The 9326-nt window shown below is 46.9% G+C and overlaps 1 protein-coding gene across 1 annotated transcript in view; it reads left to right on the forward strand.

Annotated features, from left to right (window-relative positions):
- The first annotated feature begins 8363 nt into the window (after positions 1-8363).
- The window catches only part of LOC108797316 (Hermansky-Pudlak syndrome 3 protein-like), a 41691-nt gene continuing 40728 nt past the window's right edge, over positions 8364-9326 (forward strand). Inside the window, exon 1 of the mRNA XM_018568896.1 lies at positions 8364-8405. The gene's annotated coding sequence lies outside the window, so the exon portion shown is untranslated. The remainder of the gene's footprint in view (positions 8406-9326) is intronic.

Genomic DNA, 9326 nt, shown 5'->3' on the forward strand with positions numbered 1-9326 from the left:
CAGAGGGAGATTTCCCTCTGACCGAAACTTCAAGTATCGGAGCATTCGTGTGAGTATGAGTACTCACCCAAATACTCGGTATCAGCACCGATACTAATACCGGTATTGGTACTTCCCGATTGAAAAGGTTCCCATTTATACCTAATGTTTGGCAGTAAATTCATCTCCCGGTTCCAGCCCTGGTTTACTACACTTGTTCTTTACTCTAACCATGTTATATTCTTCAGTAAATGACATGACACTTACCACCCCAGTATAATAACGCAAGCCAACCACATTCCCTCTCAACATTCCAAACAAAACGGAGGAATCAAAATCTTCCTCTGCGGAGGAGGAATCATTAGTCGATGGCAGGTTGTCTGGCTCCGGGTCAAAAAAAAGATTTGAAGACGAATACTGACTTCCGCTCCTGCCATGCTGATTGGCCAGGAACTGTCTCACGGCAAAGTCTCTACAAAACAAAAATGCTGTAATGAGGAAGCTTCCATACACAGGATAACGAATACCTAAAATACATGTAACAAGATTCTGTTCATATAGATATTGGTGCATCACCTTCCCTCTCATTCTTACTTTTACATATTGTACAGAGAGGAAAGTCGGCCCCCCACCACTACACATATTAATGAGGTTTGGTAGACTTCAGGTGCCAAAACACTCTTCGATTTTCATTCAGAAATCTTCCACGAATGGTCTTTTGAATGATAATCGAACAGTTGATAGGACACGAACCATTTTCTTTTTTTTACTGTAATCCGGCTCGGATTTCCTTGATTGGTCAGGCTGAAAAACTTTTTTCAAACTGAACAAAAATCGATAAATTATTTTGTACGAAAAAAAAAATCACAGCAAGAACACTGCACATGCGCAAACGAAAATCCGTTGTGTCGATCGACAAAATTCGGTGAGTTAGTATTGCTAACGAAAGATTACCGAAATCGACATTGGTCTGTGCATGATTGGGTATTTAATAGAGGTGCACCGAAATAGAAATTTCAAAAGCGAAATAAAAAAAATTGTCAGGCCGAAACCGAAAATGTTTTCTATTTTAATTTTTTCAATTTTTTAAAATATTTTATTTATTTTTTATAAAGTTTTTTATTTTTTTTATAATTATTTGTATTTATTAATTTATTTTTTATTAAATATTTTTATTTTTTACTTTACTTTTAGGGGCTTCAGGGAAATATTAGGGGTCTAAACAGACCCCTGATTAGGGCTGCAAAAACTAATCGACTAAATCGATTATTGAAAAAGTTATCAACTTTTGCAATCATCGATTAATCGGCTTCCGATTAGTTGGCCCTGTTCATGGCTCCACACACGCTACGCGCCACACCTCCTTCCCACCTCACGCTCGACGCTGCCAGACCCGCCCTCCCTCATCCACACGCCACACCTCCTCCCCGCCACAGCTATAGAGGACTCCAAAACCCAGCAATAGCACAGCACAATGCAGAATACCGCCAGCTATAATGAACTATTGCTGGGATTTGTTGTATTCCTCTATAGCTGGCGGTATTCTGTACTGTGCTGTATAATTTACTATTGCTGGGATTTGTAGTCCTCTATAGCCGATGCCATTCTGCATTCATTGCTGTATAATTTTACACTTTCCAGTTCACTATATTGCACACCACACTTTTTTTTTTTTTCTTCCACCGCTCCAAGGTTGCTCCTGTGATGGACTACAATCTCAATACAAACTAGTAGTCCCATCACTGCCATTTTTTAAAATGTATTTTATTTTTTGATCCGATTAATCAAACCTAATAATCGGCTAACTAATCGATTTTGAAAATAATCGTTAGCTGCAGCTCTACCCCTGATATTTCCCTTTTAAAATAGAAAAAGAGATTGAGGACACAGAGTCCTCAATCTCTTTTTCTGTATCCCCTGTTATCAATGAATAGGAATCCTCTGAGTGACACACAGTATGTTCACTGTGTAAAATTGGTGTTATCACTTTCATTTTCCTATGAACTGGAGGTCATTCTTTTGGAATGTGTCGCAGTTACATTGACACATTGTGAAAGTGGAACAAATAAGAACTACCCGAGTGTGTCTCACATGTCAGATCTATTAATGGAATTGTTGCAAGTTTTTCCTGAATCAGGCGCAGGACTTTCTACTGCACCCATATCACCACAAAGGTGTATAAATGTTTTATTGAATGGCAGACATAGTGCGCTGCAGGTCACTGAGGTGCGTTGTGGTGGTGTGTTGGGTACAACCACGATGCACATATTGAGAGGAATTCATAAAACACTGGATCAGACAAGATCTGGAGCAGGTGCCAATGGCAACCAGTCCGCTTCCCTTTTTCGTTTTCAAAGATGAACTAAACAAACTGAAGAGAGAAGCTGATTGGTTGCCGTAAGAAAACTGCTCCGATTTTCAGCAATTCCCCCCATTGTGTGTTACCGCATCACAGTAATATGAATGAAACATTGGGGGTAAGAGGGGATAATTAAAGAAGAGTTCCTGTCATATATACAGTGCCAACATCAATGAATGGACAGCCAGTACAATCGCCTCCAGCACCCGGATTTTATTATAGTGGACCCAGATCAGTAGCAATAACCCGCCTGAGTACCACACATTACTGCACACCGCCATGACACACAGACATCTCAACTCTCCCGGATGTTTCCGAGAGTCTCCCGCTATTAGATAGCGGCTCCCGAACACCCGGGAGAGAAACATTTTCTCCCGGAAAGGTTTACTCTGCTCTATCTAGCAGAGTAAACCTTTCCCTGCTGTCTGTTTCTTTTTACTGACATCAGGGTCACCAGCAGCCAGAAAAAAAAGCAGCATAGGAATGAATAGCCAGATTTCCATTGGCCATTTCAATTTGCAATAGCCAATAGCAGACTAGCTAGTGCACCTGCCCACTGCTGCTGTCAATCAGCAGAGTTGGACCTGAAGTTCTCCATCAGGTCCTCCTCTTTTGACTGACAGCAGTTGAGGGCGGCTGCAAAAGCCAGCTTGCTATTGGCTATTGCAAATTGAAATGGCCAATAGCAATCTAGGTATTCATTCTTATGCTTCTTTGCTATCTGCCATCATTTCAGGGGGGTTCTCTCTTCCTTGTTGTTGCACAGGGAGGGGTTGACAGAGGGCACCTCCCTGAAATGACTTATTTCAGGTTGGGATCCCTGGGCACATATGTGCCCGGTATGGAGCGATGGATATAGAGGTCTCCCCACACTCCCTAGCACAGTGATGTACAGAACACATTACCTCCTATACGCCCAGGACATGCTGACATGTGCCACAACAGGGTTAACTTCTCCGCTCTAGTCACAGTCCGGACACCCGCACAACTGACTGAGCCTCCAAATTCCAGCTCTGCGAACCACATACAGTTCCTGACTCCCAGCACAAGGTCCGACCAATGAGAACATGATAAAACTAGCCAATAGATCATCCGCACATAAGAGATCGTCCAATGAGAGAGCGGCGTGCGTGTCTGCTGTAGTTCGTTCGGTTTGGGGGTGGAGCTGAAGCATGTCGGACTGGGCGTGGCTCTCTAGGTTTGTGGGGTGGATCCATAAGTGCTAACATATCGGACTGGCGTGGTTCGCTCGGTTTGTGGGGTGGAGCTATAGCTGCTACATATTGGGCTGGGCGTGGTTCGCTTGTTTCGGGGTGGAGCTATAGTTGCGCACATGGACTGGGCGTGGTTGTGTTTACCTGTGTCCTATATGTGCTGTCGCGCGGAGCTGTCAGGTTGCTGCTGCGTGTGAAGGAGACACACTGGAGAACGTTGTATCTGTTGTATTTATTAGGAATTGTTGGGACCTTCGTCACCTGTTTATTGATGTACGTGGCAGGTTCAGGGCTCGTTCACACCAGATGTGTGGCCCCTTGCAGGCCTAAGGCATAACCCAAGCCATTTGTTTTATCATTAGAGCCCGTTCACACGTGTGTGTAATACTGTCAGTTCTATCAATTGCACAGCAATGCATGTACTACAGCTATCTGGAATAGCTCCACAACACACAAACATAACGTGCCAACATGTGCGTTCAGGGCCAGATTAAGAACATCTCCTTTGATGGGCCTTTTTATGGAAATGGCAACGGTCACCGTGGTCCTCTTCCTCTCATCCAGGCTGTGATTTGTAATCTCTATAGTTGGAGTCAGTGGTGGAGCACCAGGGCGCGGTTGCAGCTGTGACCCTGATAGATCTGCCACCGACTCCAAGCTGGAGAGGGACTACAAATCTTAGCAATGCATTATACAGCAATGCAGAATACCCCCAGCTTTATAGGAGTACAAATCCCAGCAATAAAGCATACAGCAATGAAGAATAATACTACAATGAAGAATACTACTAACTATAGAGGACTACAAATCCCAGTAATACATTACAGAGCAATGCAGAATACCACCAACTATAACAGACTACAAATCACAGCTATACATTATAAAGCACTGCAGCATGGCATCAGCTATAGAGGACTACAAATGTCTGCAATACACTGTAAAGCACTGCAGAATAATACCATCAGCTACAAAAGACTACAAATGCCAGCAATGCATTGTAAAGCACTGCAGAATAATACCATCAGCTACAAAAGACTACAAATCCCAGCAATACTTTATACAGCAATGCAGAATAATATGAAGCTACATACTCAGGTCCGCGGCCTGATGTCTCCAGGTATAAAGTCCATATACCTTGCTGTACTTCTTACCGGATTGTCAGTGCAGGCTCCAGGTGGACAATGCGGGCTCCAGGTGGTCAGTGCGGGCTCTCAGGTGGTCAGTGCGGGCTCCAGGTGGTCAATGCGGGCTCCAGGTTGCAGGGCAAATTCTCACCAGGTCGGGGGGTATGCAGAGTGAAACTGGCAGCTGTGGTTGCAGCAGTTGCGGCTTTCTGCTCAGGCATCCCCCGAGAGGCCACAGCGAGCAGCCCTCTAAAATGCCTGAATAGAGGGCCGCGGCTGCCTGGTCGCATCTACGCCGGATTGCCATTATGCTGGCCGCGATTTGGGTAAACAGATTCAGGTCCTCCGATTCGGCCTGCGGATTAGGGTGGGCCGTGCCTATTTTCAGGAGCGGGCCTGGAGCGGGGGCACTAACACCACCCAATCTGCCCACACTGTGCACTCGCAGCTCTTACACTGCACCCAATCTTCCCACACTGTGCACTCGCAGCACTCACACCGCACCCAATCTGCCAACACTGTGCACTCACACCACACCCAATGACTGCACCCAATCTGCCAACACGGTGCACTCACACAACACCCAATCTGCCAACACTGTGCACTCACACCACACCCAATCTGCCAACACTGTGCACTCACACCACACCCAATCTGCCAACACTGTGCACTCACACCACACCCAATCTGCCAACACTGTGCACTCACACCACACCCAATCTGCCAACACTGTGCACTCACACCACACCCAATCTGCCAACACTGTGCACTCACACCACACCCAATCTGCCAACACTGTGCACTCAAAGCACTCACACTACACCCAATTTGTCCACACTGTGCACTCTTACTGCACCCAATCTGTCCACACTGTGCACTCACACTGCACCCAATCTGCCAACACTGTGCACTCACACTACACCCAATCTGCCAACACTGTAGACTCAAAGCACTCACACTACACCCAATGTCCACACTGTGCACTCACACCGCTAACATTGCGCCCAATCTGTCCACACTGTTCACTCACACTGCACCCAATCTGCCCACACTGTGCACTCACACTGCACCCAATCTGCCCACACTCTGCACTCACACTGCACCCAATCTGCCCACACTGTGCACTCACACTGCACCCAATCTGCCCACACTGTGCACTCACACTGCACCCAATCTGCTCACACTGCACCCAATCTGCCCACACTGTGCACTCAAAGCACTCACACTACACCCAATCTGCCCACACTGTGCACTCACACTGCACCCAATCTGACCACACCGTGCACTCACAACGCTAACATTGCACCCAATCTGCCCACACTGTGCACTCACACTGCACCCAATCTGCTCACACTGCACCCAATCTGCCCACACTGTGCACTCAAAGCACTCACACTACACCCAATCTGCCCACACTGTGCACTCACACTGCACCCAATCTGACCACACCGTGCACTCACAACGCTAACATTGCACCCAATCTGCCCACACTGTGCACTCAATCTGCCCACACTGTGCACTCATAGCACTCACACTGCACCCAATCTGCCCACACTGTGCGCTTACACTGTGCACCCATACATTTTACACTGTTCATCCACACCAAACCTAGACAAAAATGAGCAGTTAACCCTTTCAGTTTATGGGGTAGCCTTCTTTAAAGGTTTCTGTTCTTGGAAGTTAGTTTTAAATATCTTATTTTGCTTAATTCAGATTTTTTTCAGGAAGCATTAGCTTCTTTGCTACCTGCCATCATTTCAGGGGTGGTGCTAGGGCACCTCCCTAAAATGAAAAGGGCACCTCCCTGAAATGACTTATTTCAGGTAGGGATCCCTACATACAAATCTCCCTGCCCAGCTCTTAGCAACATGGGATGTTCTGGCCAGCATCCTGCACAGCTCCTGCCAAGCAATGACGTCAGTGGTTTGCCAGGGGCTGGGCAGGACACCAGCCAGAGCTCCCCAGGTTACTAAGAGCCTGCAGAGTCACCAGCACCACTTCCCCCTCCCCCCTTCCCGACTGCGTGCACACCCTGCACCGCCATGCGCCTTCCTCAGGCAGCAATAATCCCAGGGACAGCCATGATGAATATATGGACAGAAAACGCTGTGCTGTGCCGTCTGTATTTCTTCTGAAATACACAGCGTATGCATGAGCCCTTAAAATGCACGTCACCTCACAAGGGTGTAAATGGGACCTTATAAATTCCCCCCATTGTTAAGCTGGCCATACACTTGCTGAATGAGAAAAACTCTTGATTGCTCCATCCATGCTGTGTAGAAATGTTCCCTACCAGACTTCCCCAGCCAGGGGCGCTGACTGTCAGAAAACAAGAACAATGGCTGCTGCTGACAGTTGGTTGCAGTCACTGCTCGGTCCACAATTTTTGGTGTGGCTCCTTTGAAAAAGTTGAGTAAAAAATTGATTTTTGATAAATGTCGTGGTGCCCTCGGGGCCACCCACAATTGGAAATTCAAGTATTGTATGGTCAGCTTATTTCCACAACTCTTGGACAGTAAGCCAAGCAACAGGCAGAAGCTGACTCAGGGTCTGTTCACATGAGTGGCGGCTTGTTACGGTACCGATGTGCTGCTATGTGTTGTTTCAAGCGCTCGTTTTTTCCTTTTTTTGTAGACTTTATTTAGATAACACTTCATTTAACTGTACGCCCAACATTGTGTTGCAAAAAATGCAGCATGCTCAATTTTTTTCTCAATGCATGCCAACGCCTTTCCCACCTCAACCTGACCACTGAACTATCACCTTCTCAAAGAATTCATCCCCACACAGCTACCTGCTCATGTATCACTGGCCCCTCCCTTTTAGAGTGTAAGCCCTCATGGGCAGGGCCCTCCTTACCATCTTGTCTTGAATTGTATTGTGATTGTAATGTCTTCCTTATATTGTAAATTCTGTATAATAATAACACACTTTTTGTTATATGTGAGAGCCTGTTCATAGTGGAGACCTGCATTTTATCGCACCAGAGCAATGCAGATCACCGCTAGGACACATAGAAAACAATTGTTTTTTAGGTGTCCCATTCACCCCACAACGTGGGTGTGATGGCCACTGTTCTGTGATAAAATGCAAACATGCTGCATCCGGTGCAGGGACCTGAATGGAGTGTAAACATTGTACACTACCAATAAAGTTAAAGAAAAGAAAAAATGTGAAACAGTGACATCTGTGGCAGTGTGCCTGCCATACAACCAAAGCAGTAGGAGTTGGCCCCCCTTGCTAAAACCTAGCGATGGGCCAGTGTGAACTGAATGAGGCACATACACAGCACTTGTTTTTGCTTTGTCCTTGCTGTGAGCCTGCATTCATCAAGTCAGTTGAACCCGTCAGGGCACCCGTGAACAATGAGAATGTCTGTCTGAAGGGATGCAGGGGTGCTTCCTTCTTTGTCACACCACTGGCCTCTGTGTAGGCCTGAGTATAGGGAGGGAGGAATACACATCTAAAGGTATACAGAGGAGCCATATTTCGTGGAACGTCAGCCTGTGTGTACACACAGAGCAGAGAGGAGCATGTGACTTGTAATGGGCGTCACATGCTGTGTAAGGAAGAGGTGGATGAGATGACTGGTCTGGATAGTCATGCAGTTTTCTATTCAAGTCATTGTCATCCCCATTGAATTATGTTCTAATATTCCATCAGTCCGTGCCTGGAAGCCTCAGACAGCAGTGTGACCGGAGCTCCAGGACTGCAGTCATGGGATGTAGGGTAAGGATCTGGTCTGGAATGTGACACCCACAGAATATCAGTCCAGACTGTTTCACTTTCTATCCCCCATTTATCTCCCTATTTCCCTTCTTTTATCTCTCTTTACCCCCCTTTCCCTACCCCTCCCCTCTTTCTCCAGGGTTCCCTCTTTCTCCTGGCTCTCTCTCTCTTCCTTCCCCGGCTCTCTCTCTCTCTTTCTTCCCCGTCTCTCTCTCTCTCTCTTTCTTCCCCGTCTCTCTCTCTCTCTTCCTTCCCCGGCTCTCCTCCCTTCCCCGTCTCTCTCTCTCTCTCTCTCCCCATCTCTCCGTTCTCTCTCCTTCCCCCGTCTCTCTCTCTATTCTCCATTCTCTCTCTCTCTCCATCTCTCGCTCTCCATTCTCTCTCGCTCTCCATTCTCTCTCGCTCTACATGCTCTCTCTCGCTCTACATGCTCTCTCTCGCTCTCCATTCTCTCTCGCTCTACATGCTCTCTCGCGCTCTCCATTCTCTCGCGCTCTCCATTCTCTCGCGCTCTCCATTCTCTCTCTCCATTCTCTCGCTCTCCATATTCTCGCTCTCCATTCTCTCGCTCTCCATTCTCTCGCTCTCCATTCTCTCGCTCTCCATATTCTCGCTCTCCATTCTCTCGCTCTCCATTCTCTCGCTCTCTCTCTCCCCATTCTCTCTCTCTTTCGCTCTCCATTCTCCTGCTCTCCATTCTCTCTCGCTCTCCATTCTCTCTCTCTCTCTCCCCATTCTCTCTCTCCCTCCATTTTTTTCTCTCTCCATTTTCTCTCTCCATTCTCGCTCTCTCTTCCCCCGTCTCTCTCTCCTTCTTACCCCTCTTTTTTTTCTCTCCCACTCCTTTTCTCTTCCCTCTCCCCGCATTCCCTCTCTCTCCTCCCTCCCCTCCCTCCCTTTTCTCTCTTCCTTCTATTTATC

This window comes from Nanorana parkeri, unplaced genomic scaffold (assembly GCF_000935625.1).
Source record: "Nanorana parkeri isolate BGI_ZX_2015 unplaced genomic scaffold, ASM93562v1 scaffold1259, whole genome shotgun sequence".
Taxonomy (NCBI): domain Eukaryota; kingdom Metazoa; phylum Chordata; class Amphibia; order Anura; family Dicroglossidae; genus Nanorana; species Nanorana parkeri.